This window comes from Cygnus atratus, chromosome 1, assembly GCF_013377495.2.
Source record: "Cygnus atratus isolate AKBS03 ecotype Queensland, Australia chromosome 1, CAtr_DNAZoo_HiC_assembly, whole genome shotgun sequence".
NCBI lineage: Eukaryota > Metazoa > Chordata > Aves > Anseriformes > Anatidae > Cygnus > Cygnus atratus.
In genome coordinates, this window is record NC_066362.1 from 122,058,675 (window position 1) to 122,081,631 (window position 22,957).

A 22,957-nucleotide genomic window follows, 5' to 3' on the forward strand; every position below is an offset into this window, starting at 1 on the left:
CTAGCAAAATGCACCTTATAGTGTTTGTTGACATCATATATGTAAGTAACAGAAGGGACAGGTGACTCTTGCAGGACATTTCTGACTGCAGGAATAGTTTATCAGTGCACATACAACCTATTGAAAATTAAGAATATGCAGCCTCTCCCAGTTGTGAAGTGCTACCACAAAGGTGAATTTCATACAAACATTAGATTATAAGCATAATAAAGTGAAATCATAGATTTTTCTATAAATCCTTGTTCTTTCATTTCCTTGTACTACATGATCAATGACTACATATCCTGGATAATTCAAGAAAGCTAAGTGCCTCTACATTTTTCACACTGAGAAGGGCTTTTGGAATATGCTTATCTTGCAATAAGGTATAACAGCTAAGAGAAAGAATTGTTCTTAATTAGAAATTGGAAGCTGATGTTGAATACATCAGAAATATCTACAGAATCAATAAAAATATAAAAAGATTAATAAGGCAGCTGAGGATGGCCCCACATGGCAGGGGTGTTGTAACGATCTTTAAGGTCCCTTCCAACTGAAGTCATTCTATGATTCTGTGATTTAAGAATAATGATTCATTCATTCATTAACCCCATGATTAAGGGCTTTTACAGTGTCAATGTCTTATATTGACTCCATCTACTAGTTATCACATACCTGCCAAATTCAGTAAGCTACTGGAAAAAAAAAAAAAAGTTTCTCTCCCATATAATTGCTTGCCAGTTTTTGCAAATTCCTTGTGGACAAGCAGTAAGTATTCTTTTTCTCATCTGTAGTTGTGTAAAATAGGTTACAAACTATTATATAAACATATGGCAGCTGAGAAATACCACGTTCTCTGGTCAGGAGGAGAGTTTGTTTATGGTAATCAAAATTAGAGTATTATTATTATTATTATTTTCATTAAAATCACGTAAGAATGCATTTGCCACTGACTAACTACTATGTTTATTTAGTCTGCCTAGAAGAAAAGAGTCTTTCAAAGTTATTTTTATGTAACAAACATCCCCAGCATGACCAGGCAAAAGACCTGAGACATCAGTTTCATGCTCTAATGAAATCAGCTGTTAGGACTAAATAAAGTCCATAGATGTAAACTTGTCTATAAAAGTGGTGAGTGGAACAAAGAAATCACTGGGAAGACAAACCAGACCAAAAGAGAGCTGTATGATATGTTAATATGTTCTCTATAATTTTATTTCTTCCCAGACATAACAACTTATTTCTCATGCTTATATTTTGATAAAATACACTGTTATTTGTGTTACTTTCTTCTCTCCCTGGTTTTAATAATGATTTCAGAATAGCTAGCAAATCTGAAGCATCCTGTTCTGCAAGTTGAATTTGCAAAACATACAGAATAAGTTGGGTGGGGGGAGGATTTTAAACATTTCAAGATTTTCCACCACTAGGCACTGAAGTCTTATTAACTTTTGGTAAGACATGAGCACCCAAAAAGAAAAAAATCAGCCCTCTTTTTCACATTCCCCAAAAGAGAATGTGAAATTTAATGTGAATGTGAAATTTACCTCCTCCCTTAAGAAGCAGGCAAACCTTAAGGCAGGATTTGAACAAGATAGAAAGGACAATATCTAGGACAACAAGAAGTGGTTTCTAGGGAATGTGTTGGATATTTGGGTGAGAAGACCTGTCACAGAGAATCCTAGGACAGGACCTTTTCTGCCTCTCTCAATGCTACTTATCTCCAGATTTCACCGCAGTATTAAGTGAAATGTAATTCTTTACAGTGAAGCCAGGCAGCTTCCTTTGCAAAGTGCTCTTAAATGGCAAAGATTTCCTTGTCCATTTACTTTTGTCAACCACTTTGCCTTCCATCCTAGGATGCTCGGTATGTTTCTTTTGAAAAAGACAACTGTTTTATTTAATCAGAAATGTTCCATTCTTGTAGTTCCAAAACATCATAAAATTTTTATCTTTGAATAGGATCACTACCAAAAGGAATACTGTTCACACTGATCATTGCATATCTTCAAAATTTACTGCACTTATCTCAGAAACATCCAACAAACAGTGTTAGGTTTCACACTGTTGTCGGTAGATGATACTGTGAAGGTCTTGGTGATATCAGCTTTGCTCTCCCGGGGAACTGTTGCACATTTGTTTTTCTCTTGAGGCTCTTGGCTGTAGTACAAGTGCTATGTGACTGGGCAACAAGCATTTCAGCATATGTGGTATCAGTGGCTTGGCAGGCCACCATACTGCCTGACTCTGTGTCTGCAAATGGTGATACTTTTGTCCCAGCCTTTCTAAACACAGAAGCAAAACCACCCAACCAAACAAACAAAAAACCCACCCTCATACTGCAGAAATATATAAGAAACTATAAATGTAGGTTCATGTCACTGAGAAAAATTTTATGCAGTGGAAGAAGAAGCAGTGCTCTTCTGTGACTGCTTCTTTCCTCTAACAATTTTATTTTTTCCTAAACAAAACCAAAAAGCAATAGAGAATGCAAAGACATTGTCTGCTTCTACCTGCATCCATGCTTTTTCTGCTGAAACTGTTCCTGAACAGTTTGCCTGGGCACATAAAATTGATCGTCTTCTGAAGAGCTGTCTTCTACTGATGAATCCTCACTTTTAGGAATCCAGTTTCCTCTCTGTACTCCTGCCCACAGGTTCTCTTTGTAACACTTTCAAGATCATTCTCTAAACTCAGTGGTTTTAATTGTTAAGATGTAGCTTCAACTTTCCCTTCCCTGAAGGAATTTTGTTTCTCATCTACTTCATAGTGGGATCCTCTACAACTGCTCTCATGTAACAGCTGCGTGAGGGATGGATCAGCAACACTACAGAAAGTAGGAAGAGAATCACACTGTATCTACATTAGCAAGTGCTGCAGTGCAGTGCACTGGGAACAAATGTGTAGAATAAAACAGCTGGTGCTGAGGATTCAACATCCATGTAGCATGTATTTCAGGGGTTTTAAACTGGGCTAATCAGTCTGGTCTTTAGGACTAATCCCATTAGCAGTTGGAGAGTGTCAGATATGTTTCTGGAGAGCATCTTTCATTTTGGCTTCCCCCCAGACGTATCAAGTTTACACAATCCACAACCACTCTACAATGCAAACAAAAACAGAGCCTGTGGAGATATTGAAGAGATGCACTTTGGAAATACCTTTCTCACCTAAACTAAAACACTGACTGGACTGCTGCATGAGACTGTTCACCCTCAGCAAATTTGCAGATGACACCAAGCTGAGTGGTGCGGTTGATATAATAGAAGGAAGGGATGCTATCCAAAGGGACCTGGAGAGGCTGGAGAAGTGGGCCCACCTGAACCTAATAACTCTAAGCGCAAGGTGCCGCCACCTGGGTCAGGGCAATCCCAGACATGAGGACAGACTGGGAGAAGAACTCATTGAGAGCAGCCCTGCAGAGAAGGTCTTGGGGGTTCTTGTGGACAAAAAGCTCGACATGAGCCAGCAGTGTGCGCTTGTGGCCCAGAAGGCCAACTGCATCCTGGGCTGCATCAACAGAGGAGTGGCCAGCAGGTCAAGGGAGGTGATTGTCCCCCTCTATTTTGCCCTTGTGAGGCCCCTCTTGGAGTGCTCTGTCTTGGTCTGGGGCCGCCAGCACAAGAAAGATATGGGGCTGTTAGAGTGGGTCTAAAGGAGGGCTACAAAGATGATCAAGGGGCTGGAGCACCTCTCCTATGGGAAAAGGTTGAGAGAGATAGGGATCTTCAGCCTGGAGAAAAGAAGGCTCTGGGGGACCTCACTGCAACCTTTCAGTACTTGAAGGGGGCTAATAAAAAAGATGGAGAGCAACCCTTTGCTCAATCAGATAATGACAGGACAAGGGGGAATGATTTTAAAATAAACGAGGGGAGATTTGAATTAGAGGCTAGGTGGAAATTCTTCACTCAGAAGGTGGTAAGGCACTGGCACAGGTTGTCCATGAAAGCTGTGGACGCCCCATCCCTGGAGGTGTTCAAGGTCAGGTTGGATGGGGCCCTGGGCAACCTGATCTAGTGGGTGTCCTCCCTGCCTATGGCAGGGGGGTTGGAACTATATGATCTTTGTGGTCCCTTCTAACACAAGCCATTCTATGCCATTCTATGGTTCTGTAATTCTATAATTAAGCTCCTTCCTTAAACTTCTCTTCACACCTTCCTCCACCCCCCCTTTTTTTCTTCCCTTCTTCCCTTCAGTTTTGGGTGGAAAGCAAGCTTTTTAAGATAAAGCAATGTGTTTCTGTGAACAATAGCACCTGTGATGGTGAAAGGAACAGCTGTGATAATATTATTTTCAGTTTTGTTATATTTGTCTCCTCTTGATTTTCTGCTTAATATTTGCAGAAGCATACAGTACTGCTCTATCTTGGAGAACTATTTTTTCATTATTTTTTTTTCTAAATACCATGCTGTTAGGAAAAGAAGACTAGAAGGAAACAGCTAAACCATTGTAAAAGAATTTACATACAGGAAGAAAATACATTTTAAATACCATCCTTAAATATGATATTTATTATGCCTATATTCTATTTTTTAAATATTTCTGTGTTAAGAATGGATTGTTCATTGTTAACACAGAATTAACTTTTTTTTTTTTTTCAAATATACTCAATCAATAAATTTAAGTAAACTGGTAGAGCTGAGTTAAAAAGAGAGGACAATAGTGAACCAATAGTTTAGAAACTAAGTGGGAACTAAATAGTTCTAGAAATTAAGTATGTAGATTAATATGCAGACAAAACAAGGAATTTTAAGAGAGAGACTGGGGACATGTAGGAAAACATATTCCCTTTAAAAACTGACTGATCTGTAGCCTCAAAGACAGAGATGGCTCCTGTAAGAGGTTTGCCAATCTTACTGAAAATACTGCTCCTGCTTTTCATCTCACCTGTACTTAACCATTCAGAAACCCGTTAGCAAGAATGCCACAAGAAAACCCCAGGACACACTACACCTATAGTCACAAATTTTACTCTCAAGATTCTGTAAAAAATTCTGAACAAACCAATCAATTAAAAGGGAAGTTGATGGCTTTTTTTTTTTCCCTCATAAATTCCACTGTCTTTATCACAATGATGCAAAACTTTCAGCTTTTTGATAATGCCATTAATTTGAAAACAACTTTGTGAAAAAAAGTTCAAAACTAAACCAAAACAACTTGCACGGACCAACTCTACTAGCTCATCATTAAACAGATAGGCTTTATAATGCCAATAAAGAATCTGCTGCAGAAGACTGAAAAGGCAGAAGCACTTTGCGTAAGGAAGACTAACATGCTTCATAAATCTGGTTGCAAACATGTCAGCTGTTTGCTGCTGCCTGCTCCTTCTTTGAGAGATTATTGCCCTCAGTAGATCAGCTATTTATCCAAGCCCTCCTTCCACCATTTTAGTCAAACTGAGCTGAAGCAGTAAGGATTTTTATTTTATGAAGGAAATAAAACATCATGAGGCTATAGTGCAGTAAAATACTTTGTCCTGGGTATCAAATTTGCAGCCCCCAGCCTCTTACTATTCTCTCCCCAAATGCATAGACATTCAGTTCAATGCCTCCTTTGGATCATAATATTTTTGTGAATTTATGGATAACCTCTAGACCGATATGAAGCCAGCAGCTTCATAATTCAGGAGATTTGATAATTCCCTTATGACTTTTCTTCTCTCCTTTACTTTTCCTTTTTAAAATTCTTATAAAATCTATGATTTAGAATATAAAAATTCCATGATACCATGATTTAAAAATGTAAAGGAAATACAGTTTTCAAAATTTAGAAAACCTCATTAAAGCTTTACATGTGTTTTACTGCTTCATTTTTCTGCATAAATTAGAATAGAATAGAACAGAACAGGACAGTTGGAAGGTACCTAGAAAGATCATCAAGTCTAACTACAAGTAGGCTGAGATCAACAATACCTATGACTTGGTGTGCGAGGGAAGTAAATGGATTCAAAACACAGATACTGGAGAAAAAAAAAGACAAAATCAGATTCACCATGCACTTTGCAAGTGGATTAAAAGTATGAAATGGCAATAAGTTTTCACAAGAAACATGAGGGCAGCTTGCCCTTGTGTGCTACTGAAAGCTGTCAGTTATGTAATTTCACACTAAGAACCTTAACTTCATTATGGGAAGTAAGTGCAACCCCAGATTCAAATTTTGTCAATTTCTCGGAAATTTCCAAAGTAAATTCTGAAAACAAGATGGATTCAAGCAGACTGATGATATTCAGTAAGATCTTATTCCCACAACTGTTTTTTATTTTGCTCAAAGCCTGTCATTCCCTGCTGATCTTTCTTTTTCTTTTTTTCTTTTTTTTTCTTTCTTTTTTTCTTTTTTTTTTCTTTTTCTTTTTTTCTTAGATCCATACCTTATTTAAAATGAAACTATATTTTTGACATTGTCACATAAAAATTTGTTGTGCAAATACTGCCATCTGTTAACATGTTTTCATGGAAGTCTAAAGGTGTGAATTATGAGACTGATAGCAATAACTTAAGGAATGCCTAGGGCTATTAAAGTGGTAGTAGATCTCTTGTTCTCTGACAGGTATAAAATTCTTAAAGCACTATTAGGAACTAAAGGCAGTACTGGATTAACATTAACACTCATCTCTACAGCTGTGATTAAATGCACATAGGACTGAGCTGTTGAATACAGTGTTATTTTTAATGCAGTCTTTCTTTTTAGCAGAATTTCACCTTGAACTATGCTTCCTTCAGAAAGTCTACTGAATGTTTTTCTCATTATAAGCACACAATCTAAGGGGAAAATACCCCAAAGTACCAATCAGTTACAGTATGCAAATATTACACAGTAGAAATTCGTACACAACAGCATAAAATATTTCAGCCCAACCTCTTCTTGTGTCCTACTGGCAGCTCATGAGCAATACAAACCACGGATATCACAATGACCCATGACATCTTTTGCCTCACAAATGAGAGAAAATTTTACAGTCATAAAGAGCAACTAAGAAAGGGATCTGTTGAGGTTATCCATTGTCAGGTACATTTAGAGCCATCTTATGCATCTGGGAACATTATCTTTCACCTTTCTCTATGGCAAGATATGAACCTTTCCTAGATTTGCTTGTAATGCTTAAAAAGAAAGGTTAATGAAAACCAAAGGTCTGTAGAGATCAGTAACTGAATTTTCTGTAATTAATGTATCTTTTTCTTTGGACATTACTAATGCATAATTCAGAAATGTAGCTCCAGTTAGAAACCCTCTATGAAACCTGTGATTTTCAGCTTTCAAACGTAGTCCCAATTCTTAGTTTCAAATGTTTTAGAGAAAAGACTGTAATGGTTTATACCTAAAGTCAACAAAGAAGAAACCATCGTGAAAAAAAATGTATCTACTTTCCTCTCACCTTCCCTCTTTCTAGTGTGGGTTATTTCTGACCTACACTGACAGACTAACATGTACCTAGTTGTAACACTGCTAAAAAATGAGATAAGTCTTCAGTACTGTATGAAGGCAATAATTTACCAAGCAAAAGGCATAACATGTTTTCCTGCTTAGAGTGTAGTCTACAAAGCCATACTTTTATATTTGGATGCCTATACATGACCCCTTTAACTGTTACCACAAGATGCTCATAGTTGCCCTTTTATATTCTTTGAAACATAATTAGATTGGTGATCAGGAGCTAGTAACAAAGCCTGAAAATAAGCACACTTTTGAATTACAATCTAATTCTGCAGTGTGGTAATATTTAAGTTTAACTTCATCTCTATAACTGGTCTTTGTATGAAACACCTTTTATGGATGGTTTGCTACCAGTTGAGTCTTATATTAGTATGACCCCTTGTATTTTATATATCATCATAACTTTCTTATGCCAAAAATAGCATCTAGCATCTCTCATCCTCTTGCAGCTCTTGCTCTCCAAGATGCTGACCACCCAAAAGAGAAAGTGAAAAAAAAAAAAAAGAAAAAAAAATGCTGCCAGCAGATGGATTCCGCATAGTAGCTAAAACTTGGAGATGTTTAGAGAAATGGTCTGGAAACAACAAAAAAAGAAACCCTGCATTTCAAAAAAGCTATTGTGCTTGGAGGTCAAAATTCTTGACTGATGCCTTTGAAAGGCAGGGGATTACCTACTGAAAAGCTGATTTCTAGTCACTTGCATTAGCTACCACTGTCTTACACATATCAGCAGCTCTGTGTGAGTTAAGTGTATATTTGTAGAGTTAACAAACCATCAGTGAGAGTAAATGCAAATACAACTGAGAAACAGGGAACAGAAAGTGCTAGAGTCAATGACTATCAAACAAAGAAATAAACAAACAAAAAAAATGTGAACCATTTAGTATGAATATAAATAAAGATGAAGCAAGCAAACAAACAAAAAACAACACAGAATTTAACAGTGCTGAACCAGAGCAACCTGTAGCTGGAATGCCTCCTTCCTAGGCATGCTATTCATAACCTCTGCGAACGTCTGGCATTACAGCTGCTGAAACTCTGTAGTATCTTATAAACCTCACTAGGTAACTGTCTCACTGTCATGAATAAACATTTGCAAAGGATGCCTCTGTGGTAGGAAGATATTAGTCCCCTTTCACAGATGGGAAATTGAAATCTGAGACAGACTGTTTTATCCAAGGTCAGTCAGAGTATCTGTCGTCCATGCTGGGAAATGAACAGACATCTCCACTGTCCTACACCAGTGTTCTGCTAATATGGCATTCAGTTCTACCATTATGTTTGCATTGAATATGACCTTAATTTAGACTTGATATCAGCTTAAAATAAGCTGCTGCTTGCAAACCTCCTCACAAGCTTGTAAGGAGTTAACACAGTTGAAGGTAAAACTTTCAATAAATGTGAGCTGTTTTAATTACAGGCCACCATAACAGTATGAAATTTTTCCCCCCAAACAACAAGGATATAAGTCTCTACACAATAACTTGAGAAAAGTAGGTCAATGTCAAGGATTAAGTGGTACAGCAGCATAAAGTTAATCAAAGTTAATATTTAATTCACCAGGATAATAGTCCCATTTTGCTGTGTTTCAGACTATAGTTTTAAATTAAGTGCTAAAATGGAAATAGAATAGTGTTTCATTTTACCTCTTTTCAATTCTCTGCATTTCTAAAATGAACTCTGCAACGTCACATTGATAAACCACATAATGCTACACGGATCCATCATTTCTATAGCACAGCAGAACATGTTAATTTGAAATATGAAACTTATAGCACCAAATTTTTATCAAGCCAAATGTATGGACATTTATAATCAAGTTAACAGCTACAACACTTAGAGTTTGTATATCTGTAATTCTCATTTTGTTTGTGTGAAGAAAAAATATCAGAAATATAAATGGAGAAAAAATCCTTATGTTTTCAGATGATGATTATCTACAAACCATTAACACATAAGAAAAAAATACAACATGTTATGGCAAACAGAGGATGATACAGGTGGTAAACAGAAATAAACAAAGTGTCATTAGGAAAGCACAATAGGCAATTGTAATTTATTATTATATTATTGTGAGTTTCTTGAATTCTTTTAATGCAGTGGCAGCACTTTTGTTAAACAATGCCTTTTTTTTTTTTCTTTCTCTGAGGAACATTATATTTCTATTGCCCTTCAGATTTTGTTATTATGAAATCATTTCAGAAAAAAAGTGCTTTTAGTGAGACGAACGCTTGGCTTGTCATTGTTCTATGCTTTCTGAATAATGTATGTCATGCTTTTAAAGGTCATAGATGGAACTTTTAATAAACAAACTTTTCTTTAGACAAAATCCCCTTTTTTAGGTGCACAAAGTTATGAACATTTTTGGTTTTTGGACAGTCAAATCATAGACAGTGAGTTACAAGAAGAACTGTTCTGCTGATGTTCCTGAGCTGAGGGTAGCCGTCTTAAATCTCAGGAAATTAAACTCACAAATATCTCACTACAATCACTAAATCAAAGAAATCAAGTAAACTGAACAATAATGGAGCTGGATATAAAATACTTTTTTCTTTGCTGAGCTACAAAGAAAAAGACAGTATCACCAACAGAGACCCAGTCTCACCTTATGTTAAGATGATGAAGACAATGAAAGTCGCAGGAATTTAGGAGCAGTCATGCACAGTATCTAAGCAAAGCTCCATTTATACCAGCAGAGCCAGAGTAGCCTGGGACACCTGTAATAATTGCTATAAACTCCTCTGGACAGTGGTCTACACTTCTATAAATCCATAAATTGCCACATACACTTATAATTTAAAAAAAAATAAGTAGTATCATATTTTAATTATGTGCCTGCTTTGAGTGACTGCTTTTTCATAAAGAAAACATATCAGTCTAATTTGTAATTACAATCTCTGGACCTTTACTCTTTTACCTTTAGAGCACATCAAAGTATAATTGCATATGACAGTATGTGTCTGTGTGGTATACTTGAAACCATTAGACTGACAATTAAATACCAGAAACTGCAGTCTAAAAATATCATTGTTAATGTGCTGAAACATTATATTGTTGTGGTAATGTAGAGCTATAACATGTTTCCCTTCACCTTACCTGTCTTTGTGCCCTGTGGTGCAGTTCTTAAGTACCATACTTCTGTTGTCCAATGAATGTCACAGAAGAGGGCATACAAAAAGGTGAATCTGAAGTAAAAAGAAATGAAGAAAATCACTCAAAGAACTGTGTCATAAAACCAATGAATGTGGTGCAACAGAAATTTATGTGATTCAGCAAAGAGCTCTGCAAGTTAATCGAAAAAAATGTGATTTTATACACAGTTCGTGCAGTATGGAATGAAGTGACTCCAACACGTAAGAAGCATTTATTTGCCTCTTCTACTGCTTAAATTCTGATTCCTAAACTGGTGGACAAATTTGATTTTAATGCCATTCTACAGCAGATACAGTTTAAACTATCTGCTATTATTTTCCAAAGACAAGGAGACTATAGTCCTAACAGTGCAGGATTTGGCATAGTTAAGACTTTAATGATCTACTCTGAAATACTATTTATGAATATATGAAGGGCTTATACAGTTAGAAACATGAAATTTCTCTATCATTAATCCAAGTTGTTGACTTGCTTGGAACACTAGATAAAACACATGCACCTATTTCTCCTTCTGTAATATGTTATAAACAATAATGAGAAAACACAGGCTTTGTCAGTCACTAACTTATAACAAGTAATTAATGAATTAAAGGCAATTAAGCAATTAACACACTGAGGCTCTGATTTTCAGTGAAATTAAAAATAATAATAATAATAATAAAGAGAGGCAGTAGAATCCCAGGATGTATTAGTTTGAATAAGGAGAGACTGATTTTACCTCCTTTTTATACAGATACTGAGCTATTTATACTCTATTGGCAATGTATTTATACTCTACTGGCTATATTTCTTCTAAATGTCTCATCATTAAGACCACAAGCACCTAATTGTATTTTAGGAGGCATATCACCCTCTAATGAATCAGCTGCAGCTTTTGTTAGACTATGGACAGATTCTTCTCTACAAAGGAATTTCAACAGGTTACTTATGGAAAATAGGGATAGAAGACTGGGTACTGCAGAAAAGCTGTGTATATGCTAATGCCATGCAGTTTGGTGGCATTGCTGTTTATGGAGTTACATGCAGAGAATCTGCCCTTCCTTTGCTGATGTTATGAGAAAAGCCTGACTTGTAAGAAAAGTAAGAGAAAGCTAGCACAGTTTCATAATGTGCTGCTGATAAAAATGTCTGAACTATTACAGTCTATTTGGAAGTGTCCTTGGAGCTTTTACTTAGGGTTCTCTTGGGGAAAGAAAAGTCCTATTAGACCATTCTTTTAATAGTAATGATAGCAAATAGAACTGATATCAGTCAGCTGTTGTATATCAGGAAAAACTGCCTCCTGTTTATTTTACAATGACACAGTCTAACCACATCTGCATTGTCTTACACATTTTCTGGAGAAAGGGCTTCTCCTGTTCATTATTTAGTAAGATATTGTTTGTGACACTAGGTGAAACATATACTGCAGTCCTGCCTTAACATAGATGCATGATATATTCTGCATTTCTCCAATTCTTCTGGAAAGAAAAAAAAAAGAAATAAAAAAAGAAAAAGACTCTCCATATTGTGTTAAGACAACTGGTTTTGAGTTGGGTTGAGTTAGGCCTGGCTGGAACAAAATGGGAAAAATCAAGCCTGAGCAATGAAAGGTACACAGAACCCTGAAATAGAAATCATAGGGGAAGAAGAGGCTGAAAATAAGGTTGCTGTCTTGCTTTGTTTTCTGGTTACCTCTAGATCTTTTAAGTCAAATTCCCGGAAGTAAATATGTGTAACTCAAAAAGAAAAAGGGGGACTTTTCACAATACTTTCTGCAAAGACTATGAACAGTATTTGTTACATATATCATTCTAGTTGAGTTGATCTAGTAAGAATGAACAATCCTAATTACACAGGTTTTCTAACAAGACAACTACATTTACATTAATAAGAAGCAGACAGACCTTTTTTCTTTTTTTGGACAAGCATGTAGAGAGGACCCATCTTAAAACTAAGGAAAAGGCCAGGGGCTGCAAATTAAGTATAAACGAGCTTGGAGGGAGAAGAGTTCTTCTAGGCTTCTAGTGTACTTATCTGCATCACTAAGAGAGCAGTCCATGCTCAGGACAGAACAGTGGGACAGAGCCAAACCCTTTCTTGTGTAGAGACACAGAGGAAAATAAATTATCTTTGTTATTCAATATCTCATAATTATGCCCTTATTTTTGTTCTGTGACGTACAACGATCTCACCCAGAGATTTATATCCAATGAAAAGAAAAAAGTTGTTGTTTAATTTGCTCTTTGCATGGAGACTAACTAAAGCATATGGCCTTTATTCTCCCCAAACCTAAATACAGGAACAACCTGTTTTTTTCTGTTTACATTTTTCATAACAAAGTCTGGTTCATATCATTACATATTTTCCTTCAGAGGAGAGTTTAAAATGAGAAAAAAAATCATAATTATAAACCAAGAATACAAAGAAATAGTGAATTTACCTCATTAATCGGCCTAGTATGATTTAACTATTGTGTGCAGAGATAAAATTGAATGCTAATTATACCATATGAAACTGCATAAACAGATTCCAAGCTACCTGCTGCTTCCCTTATGTCCTTTTCAGCACAAATCATACTACAGATTTCAGAAGAAAGTTATGGAGCATAGGTTACTAGACGTGGCAAAATCCAGCCTTTATAAAGAGAAAGAAAAATGAAGATTTTCAAAAGTGAGAACTCTGCAGGAAAAAGGTACACTCAAATGAAATGTATTTCATCTATACACCTTTAAAGGTGTATATATATATGTATATGTGTATGAAATTATGTACAAAATATATGAACATTTTTTAGAAAATTAAAAATTAAAAATCCAGTCAAAAATCCTCTAATAATGAAGTGCTGTGAAGACAGAGAATGGGAGCAGAAGAAGCAAGACTGAATACTGAAGTGTACAAGGCATATAAACAAGACAGTTATATTGCTTTTAATAAAAATAAGCTGTATCATCAAAGAACACAGAGGAAGCTGTAGGCTTTGTCATCTGAACTTTGAGATGTCAAGAGTGTCTTCAAGGTCTTTAATGTGGATACGTACTCCATCCGCACCCTGAATCCAAGACATGGTAAGGATGTATCAAGACGTGCCAATCCTAATTCATCCCCTCATCTCTAGTGCTTTGATTTCTGTGGAAAGAAAATTTCAGTGCACAGGCTTGATGCTTAGTGGCATCAGGACTCCAGGACATAGAAGAGCTTGTACTTGCTCAGTGTAGCTGCTGAAGCTTTGCCACCTTCATTTCCAATCAGTCCCTGTGCAGCAGAATTTACACAATTTGTGTGCAAATGCAGACCTGGACCTCATATGGACGATAAACTTTTGTAAGCAGTAAAAGAACAATGTGCATGCAACCAGGCTTTGCCAGCAGTGCTACAAGTGCTGCAACTTGTCAGCTATAGAAATACATCCATTACCAGATAAAAAGCAATACTACCAGGGTGGAAAGCATCCAATTAAAATAAGTGAGAATGTACAAGAAAATGCTTTATTTTACTTTAGTAAATTACCCTTTACTTAAAATGAACTTAACACTCTGGTCAGAGTAAAGATGAATATGGATTTAGTATATACTAGATAAAGCCTAGCGCTAGGGAAGCATAGGGAAACAAAACAAACAAACAAAACAACAGATAAACAATTTAATTACTACACAAGCAATTTCAGAGAAAAATCAGGATTTAGAGAACAACCATGTGCATGAAAACACCAATGCAAAGAAACAAAGAAGATTAAGGAAAGTGGAAGGAGAAATATTGCAGAATTTAATCTGGCCTGGAATACTTACTGGGTGGAAAGGGGCCTGACACATCATCAGTGGAGGACAAAGAGGACCAGTAATGTTCCTGATGTTGGTACTAGAAATGTTGACTGCTCTATTGATGTTAACTTCCACTTTTTCTCTGAAAGTGGCTCTTTGATCCACAGCCAGCATGATTCAGGCCTTTGTGAATAGTGCTTACATTTTTCAATGCTTCATTGATGAAGGAATTGGATGACCTCTATTTCAGCTCATAAGAGAAACAAGTTTCCAATTTGTTTTTGTATGTTCAGAAAAAAAAATCATAATCTCTGTATTGAATATGGCATATGATATTTTAAAATCAAGGTGTATGCTAGGCCTGGTGTGGTACAGGGAATGATAAAGCAGGGAAGTTTTAATACGTGGGATGAAACCTAGCCTCATTGAATCTAGTGGGAAATTTGTTTTTGGCTTAAACAAAGCCTTAATTCCACTGGTGGTTTTCTTTCCTAATTCTGTTTTTTGATCTGATAAATAATATTGGAGAAATCATTTCACCTCTTGCCCTCTCTGGCTTTGATTCTTTTCAGTTAGTTGTGATAATCCATCTTCTGAACTGCTGACAGTCTCTTACTACTAGTTATAGAGCTCCTAAGCACAATGGCACTCTTATCTCAGTCTTTACTTATCATCTTTCTACATAAACGACAATATAAAAGCAGACTATCAGGAAATCCATAAGCAGTCTGTATTTTCATTGGGGCCAGCTGCAGAACTGCTGGAGATAATGAGTACTTACACATGAACTCTTACTGAAGAGAATCTTTTGATAGCTACAGAAAACAGCACATGCCTGGTACAGAAAACTGCAGTACTCTGAGACGGGTGGCATTGAAAACAGTGTATTAATACAGAGTACCTATAAACCAGACAAGGTGAGAGAATTAAGAATAAGCTCTCTCACTACATTCTTCCACTTGCACTTGTAGCATAGATTACAGATGATATGTCTGTTTCTGTGTCACAAAGCCTACTGCATGTCAACACTTACTGAGAACAGGGCAATTTAGAGTGTCAAGTGCTGCTTGAAATATGTCCTTTAACTTTCCTTAATTGTCAAACTTTAAGAGTTACCTTAAATTTAATTTTGTTGCATTTAAGGTCCAGTTTTATGATGATATAATTTATTTTGGACATTACCGGTGACATTGTTCTGCCTGTCAATGGAAACATGAAAGAATATCATCATAATGAATATCCATGGACTCACATAAATCATTCAAAATGCTTTAGATATGCACAGAGATTTTACATTGACCCTGTAATGTCTTTAATAAAACTGTTTCAACATCAGCTGTGTCAGCAACAGAGACATGAAATGATGGTGTTTGAGCCATATCACCTCAGCTTTTAAATATTTTGGAGAAATACTTTTAGTTTTCTTTTAGTAGTGTATCATCTTTCCCAAATTACAATCTCACAGTACAACATAGACACCATAAGCCAGGAATACATGGGATTTCCCTTTTATGTTGCTTCATAATATCAGGGAGCTGTAGTTATTACTTGAATCGAATCATTTAAAAAACAGATATTAGGAGTATGTCTACTCAGCAAAATGAAGATGTCAAACTACTGTAGCTTTAATTTAGCCATGGGAATGAAGGTGATATCACTGACAGCCTGGAGGACTTGGACTGTGACTGTCATTTCCAACATGTCATTGATACTCCTGATAGACTTATTAAAACTACTCTTGTTTAATTTTGTGGGGTGGATAAAACCTTAGAGGACTGTCTTTGAGCAGTGCAAGGCACCACAATTTTACATGAGTTCTGACACTAATGTAATTCTACTGATCAGAGAAGAATTCCATGAATCAGGGCGGAGTTCAGCATCTACCATGGCAGGGAAGCAGACTATTCATATCTCTTGGTAAGCAAGACCTTGGAAAGAAGCCACTTACACAGTTTCAGTTACAGAAGGGTAGTTTATTCTCTCTCTACATTTTAAAATTATAATCTGACCTGCTTCAAAGTAAACTGCTCTTTGCTTACCAGGAAACACTGGCAAAGATTTGGGAAACTTAGAAACTATTCTAATAACTGAACTGCTATAGGGTTTGGAGGTGGAAGGGAAGAGCACTGCTGAGAGAAAAAGGAGGTCCTCAAAGAGTTTCTGGGATTTTTGTGTGTAAGGGATTTGTGTTGTCAAGTGTGGTAACAAAAAGCACTCAAGTCTTCTTTAGGAGAAATAAGCAGCTATGAAATATCAGATTAAACTTTCTATGCTTTATGTATGAATTACTGCGAGGACAGAACACAGTTAATAAAAGATTAAAAATCATACTTCAAGTCAAAAGTAAACATAGTTGTTTTACTCTAAACTATTCCTCATGTAATTGCTTAAAGTTTCAGACATTAACATCTGCAATCAGCAACATCCTCATTTCTCATTCTCAGACCATGCTCCTGAAGTTCTGAGATTAAAAGTCCAAGGTAATGATATGATTTACTATCTTACAGGTGTACAGAGAAAACATGTCCTTGAGAAGAGTGAAAGATTTAAACTGAATACATTTCTGGATGCAAGAAAGAGACAATGAAGTGTCAACAATGACATTTTAGTGATTTTTTTTTGTCCTTCTGATGTGGATACTCTGCATGGTGTATAAATGGCTGGAAAACAAAATAAATGATGAAGGTACAAAAGAAGGAATCTCTTCTTCAAATAAAAATTCAAAATTCAATGAAATTCAATTCATTCATGAAATGAAATTCAATGAAAAAATTCAAATTAAAAAAAAAAAATATCTTCAAAACCAAAACCTGGAAAGACATACCTTGAGATAACAGGGAAATTAGTGAAAATAATGTAATAGTGGAATTCTAGTGAAATTTCACAAAAATCAGAAATCTACATGAAGTATGGCTTCCATGGGCTGGAAGAAATAAAAAAAAGGATGCCTTTCTTCTCTAATTCCAATTTCCAATACTGTTTCCAAAACCAAATAAACCAACCCCCCAACAACAGGTTAACAAAAAGAAGCATAAAGAAAAATATATGTATCAATCTTATATCTATGGAACAACTGTCTTCATTCTGTCTGTCCCTAAATGGACTCTCTCCTGCTGCAAGCTCTACCCTATTTTTTTTTCTTTACTTTTTCATCACTTGAAAAATTTCCAATTCTAATTTTCTTAGCTAAAGATTTCCTCAACATGCCCATTCACTGTACTTCATTTTCTATCTTGCATGTACATCTTATAACTACTCTATCACCATTCAGTGGCACTTTCCATCCTTCTTTGCAGTGCCCTATTCCTTCACGCATTCATGTATTCCTCCTCCTTCATGGGTTCTTCTCACTTAGCAACAATGTGTGTGTATTTCATTGTAGTTTGTTCCTCTGAACTAAAGCCACCAGTATGGACACTGGAGTCTAGGGGTTTTCTACTCAGTAACTGTTCTGTTCAATGCTATCCATTTTCATGGATATCCAGGGAGAAAAAATAATAATAATAAAAAAGTATATATACATATATAAATAAATAAAACAAACAAACAAAACCCCCCAAACCTCAGCAGATGATTTGGTAAAAACGAAAGAAAAAACAAAAATACCTACTCTTTTAACTCAACGTTTAATGTCTCTACCTTCCCCTGTCATGATCACTGAAAAACCCACAAAGTTTTCACACTAAATCTGAATCACGATTGAATGGTTTCCTGCAGAGGCATAGAGATGAGCAGAAATTGCACTTCAGTCAACAAAAGCTCAGCATATAGCAGCGGAAATAGTGCCTTTAGGAAGTCCAAGGTTAGCTTACGATACTAGCCCTGGGATTCTCTGAATCTCAGACCAACCAAGGATGTTGTCTGGCTGCAGCTGAGGTAGGTTAAGATGTTAGCATTTCTCATGGTACATTGGTCTATCAACGACTCTGAGTACACTAGATGCACCAACATAACTGCCAGATCACCCTCTAATCTAGTTCTGCTGAAATGATCTAGGTTAGAAAAATCCTTTCTTTAAAGAGGGTAAGCTAGCTCAGTTACTTTGATAAAACTGAGGATGTAGTCTATGTTGTCTGCCAGCAGAACAGAATGCCAAATGATTTTCCTGTTTTATATAAAACGTACAAATTTAGAAACATGGTGAACTCTGATTTAAGCAAAGAACATGGCCAAAGGACTGAAGAAGTTACTTTAAGATTATAAGTATTTGAGATTCAGATTTTAGTTTGCATGATAAGCCTACAAATCATTTATGTATGTGCACGTACAGAGAATGATAAAAAGGAAATAAGTATGTTTTATAATACCAAAACACGAACCTGATTTAATGAGAAATTACATCACTGATTCACCAAAAGGACAGTATTTTCAAATACCCATCTTGGGTGAAATATGTCTCAATTAAAACCTATGGAAAGATGTATGCATTTTAAAAGCCCTCGCATTGATTTTCACATAAAATGAATGCTAACTGATAAAACTATTTGCACGTAATTTTTTTAAAAATTATTTTTATTAGGAGCATGTCCTTGGATATTACTCACAAATGTAAATGTATTTGTGAACTTGTCAGTGTCAGACAATCAGATGTATTTGTACAGTAATTTCAACTTCAGAATTTGTGTAATGGATGCATAGTGTCCTATTGCCACCACAGTGCTAGAATCCATTTTATTCTTTATGCCACAACCTTGAACAATGTATTAAAACAATTAATTTTCCAGATTTTCTTTTTTTGTTATCCATCTGTTTTTCCCTATTAGCAATATATTCCTCGAGGCAAGTGACTGTAATAAGGCTAGTAATTGAAAGTTATTTTGACACTAATATTTTATAATACAATCCCCTTAGCCAAGTGTCATTAGCAAAAGTACAGATCAATTCAATTTCAGGTGGTGTTTAAAAGATTCATTTTAAAACAAAGATTACTAAAAGCCCTCTCTCCCATATTCTCAAACTTTAGGGTTTTGTCCCCCCTGAGGGAGGGGTTCCACATGGTGACCAAGTGGAATAAGAGCTTTCAGCAGTGGTCCTGCTCTTTTCCCTCTCTCCTTCCACTCCTGGAAATGAGGAAAGGCCACTCCTTTCCACCTGCTCTGGCATTCTTCTGATCCTTATCTGAACAAGTTCAGATCAGTAAACTGGCAGAAAGCTATTCATTTTTTTTTTTTTTGATGGGTTAGTTTCTTGCTGATTCAGCCAAATAAAAATCTGCCATAACTTGAGTCGTACAACTTTTTAGGTTGGGCAGAACCTCAGAAAGCATCAATGGGGAAAGTAAAGTATGGTGAGCACATTTCAAGGTATCTAATTTCTTTGCAACCTTTCCTGTAATGGCTGTTCTAAAAATGCAGCCAGCTTAATGAAAGGATTTGGCTCGCCAAGAAGTCAGATGAGTGCCAGAGCTGGCACAAGGAAAGCAGCAGCAGCAAAGATATATCTGGAAGTCATCTCTTTCAGCTCCAATGAGCTATTAGACTGGCTAAATCTGTCTTATGGGATTGCACCCTTAAACATGCTACACTAGCAGATGTTTGGGAGCATATGAACCAACTTTCGCCAAAAAAAGAAATTACTTGAACATTGACACAGCCAACCCCCAACAGCATACTTAAATGTTTAGTTCTAGATTGCTAGAATACATAGCTCTTCTACATAGTAGAGGCCCAAAGAACACCCATTAACACAAACTTATTTGAGCCCAAAGATCAGTTACTTTTTTTTATTTTTATTTTTTTTTTATGTGAAGTTACTGAACTCCTTTCCCCGGAAAAAATTGCTTCTCTTCCCCTAATTTTGCCTTCCCCTATAACCTAATTGCATTACCTAAGGTGAATTAGCACATGAAGGTGAGAAGATGTGTGGGATGTGTGAAGGTCTCCTTAAGTTGGTTATCTGCCGATGGAAAGACGACAGTAAAGTGCATGGTCCAGTAACAGTAAATGCAAATTCAGGATTCCTACTTCTGGATCCAAAGTTTCAGAGCAATATGCTGCAAAGCATTCATCTGACCAGAAAAAAAAAATAAATATAAAAAAACCTTTTGAAGATTTAAATTTGTTTAAGATATATTGAATGGCTGCTTTTGCATCATTCTACTGGATTAGGTATCAACTACTTTCAATCACTTGGTGTAAAGGTCTAAAACTGTATGTTATTATACAGTCCAGCTATTTCCATAAGAATATAACCGCATGCTCATCCTAATCCATAACAAACAAATCCTGCTAGGTGAGCTGGTGGTCAAATACAGTAACAACAGTCAAATCACAGCCTTAGGGCAGCCGTAAAAGCTCTATAAATTCAGTCAGCATCCCTTGATTGGTACTGATCAGCTGTCTTTGGCTCAGGCAGAATCAGTCAGGATCTCAGTTTGTTCCACCCAAGGAATCCATTGCAAGTTGAGGAAGGAGGCAGTAGTGCCATCAGGAATGCCTAATAAAATGTATAGGTAAAACATTCTTAACAATGACACTTTTCCCTTAATTCTCACTCATTTTCAAGTAAACACCCCAGTAAAATACACAGACTGTGAATGGTGGTCAATCTGACAAATGGACAGTCTCAATATATGTGAGAAATATATGTGTGAAGCATAACAAAATATGTAAATTCCAAAACATTGTTTTTATGGAATACTTCTCTTGTACCAAAGATGTCTTACTAAACATATACTCTTAACAATATTCCACATTCAATGCCTTTTTTTTTCCAGAGAAAAAGTTAGCTTCACTTGTACTAATCACTGAATTGAGCCCTCAGTTTTACATCTCATCTTAAGATCAAATTTCATTTTTCAGCCCTTACACAGGGAGGAATAGGAGGTATTTACAGAACATCAGGATCCAATTCCCCACTGGACAAAAGCACTCTCTCAAGCTAATGGTGCACTAAAGCACTGAAGGCACAAACCAAATGCTTGTTTGGTCTTGTTCTGAAAGTGAAGTCTTGCCCTCTGGCTGAGAACCAAGTGTGCTACCAGATGGGCAATACAGAGACACTGAAGAGCAACATGAAAGAGTATAACTGCCAAGACTGCGCTGTATCACCTTCATATCCAAGGCTTTTCTCTGAGGCAAAAACAAAACAGAATACAAACAAACAAGCAATCTTTTGTTTGGATGTAAATCTATTCATGACTGGACAACATGGACTGGGTAAATTAGAAGAAATGAGACACATCCACTTTTTTTTTGCTATATGTGTTTTCACGTAGTTTCCATCAAAACATATTTACTTGTCTGTGAGAGATTTTGGTTTCAGTTTGTTTTTAAACAGAACGCTTTGTAGCCTTTTGTTTAGCTTGAATGCTTTAGATAGGCAAAACTGACACAAAAACAAAGACTATTCAAATCATTAAATGTCAACATAAGAAACATTACTAAATATGTCTAGGGCATTAAGAAACATTACTAGATATGTCTAGGGCATTTTGATGTTTTAATTGGGAAAGAAATGCTCTGCCCTGAATAAAATGCCATGTATTTTGACACATTAAGAGTTAGAAAGAAAGAAATGAATGCATAAATGTACTTATTAGAGAAAGAGGTACACTTTTGACTATACTAATGCAATTTCTGGCACTTAATAATAAATCAAGTTTCAGTTACAGCATGGGATACCCATATTGATGTAGTTATCAAAGAAAAAACCTTTCTGCATACGCTGGTTTAAAAAACGAAGTGCCAGCAAAGTCATTGTATGACAGTAGAGTTGTATCTACATTTGAGACTTGGTTGAAAGAGAAATGTCTTGAAAAATTAAATACCTGCAATCCACATTGCTACATCAGGAAAATTTTCTATTATAGACTCACTATAAAAGTTACATATGGCCCTGTGCAAGCAGCATCCTCCCATAAACAGAATGTTCCCACTACTGGTCTAAGTTTGAAACTGTAAAGGTAATGCTTTGAATCTCAGCTGTACCATACTTTCCCACAGATACCTTCTAAATTGCAATCTAGTAAAAAACATAATTGGATTCCACAGTCAGTCCAATAATATGTACCTCATGGGAGAAGTGCTACTGAAGTCGACTAAAAGCTTAGGGATGCTCGTTTTCTGAAACGTGGCAAGTTTTCTCTTAGAAGTTAGTGAAAGAAAAAAAAAAAAAGAAGGAAAAAGACTAGAAAGGAAAAAAAATCTAACATAGCAATGTAGAGAAAACACTGATTTATGTACCATGAAACACTTGTGAATGGCAGGAAAATATATTAGATGATTAGACAAGTATTTTCCAGTTACCAATGATACTATTCAAATGACAAACTTCATAACATTTAAGTTTTATTTGTTTGTTTATTTATTTTTGAACTCTAAGCATTTTTTTTTTCTTCAAGAATGTTCAGTGAAAGATTGCTTTTTGCTGCAGGGACAAAACTCAGTTGTCTGCAAACTGTAGATATCAGTGCATTGGTGCAATGTAACAATTCTCCACCACTGCAAAGACAATAAAAGACTTTATCATACTTGAGTCTGTGGAAAAAAATGATAAGAGTCCTTAGACAAAGATCTGAAAGCCCTGCATTATTAAACTGTAAGACTGCTTAAGAGACATCAGAAAAGTTAATAAAAATATTTTAATAAAACAAACAAATTATATGATGCATTTTACAGGTAAAACCAAAGATAATTATAATTAGGATTTTGGACAAT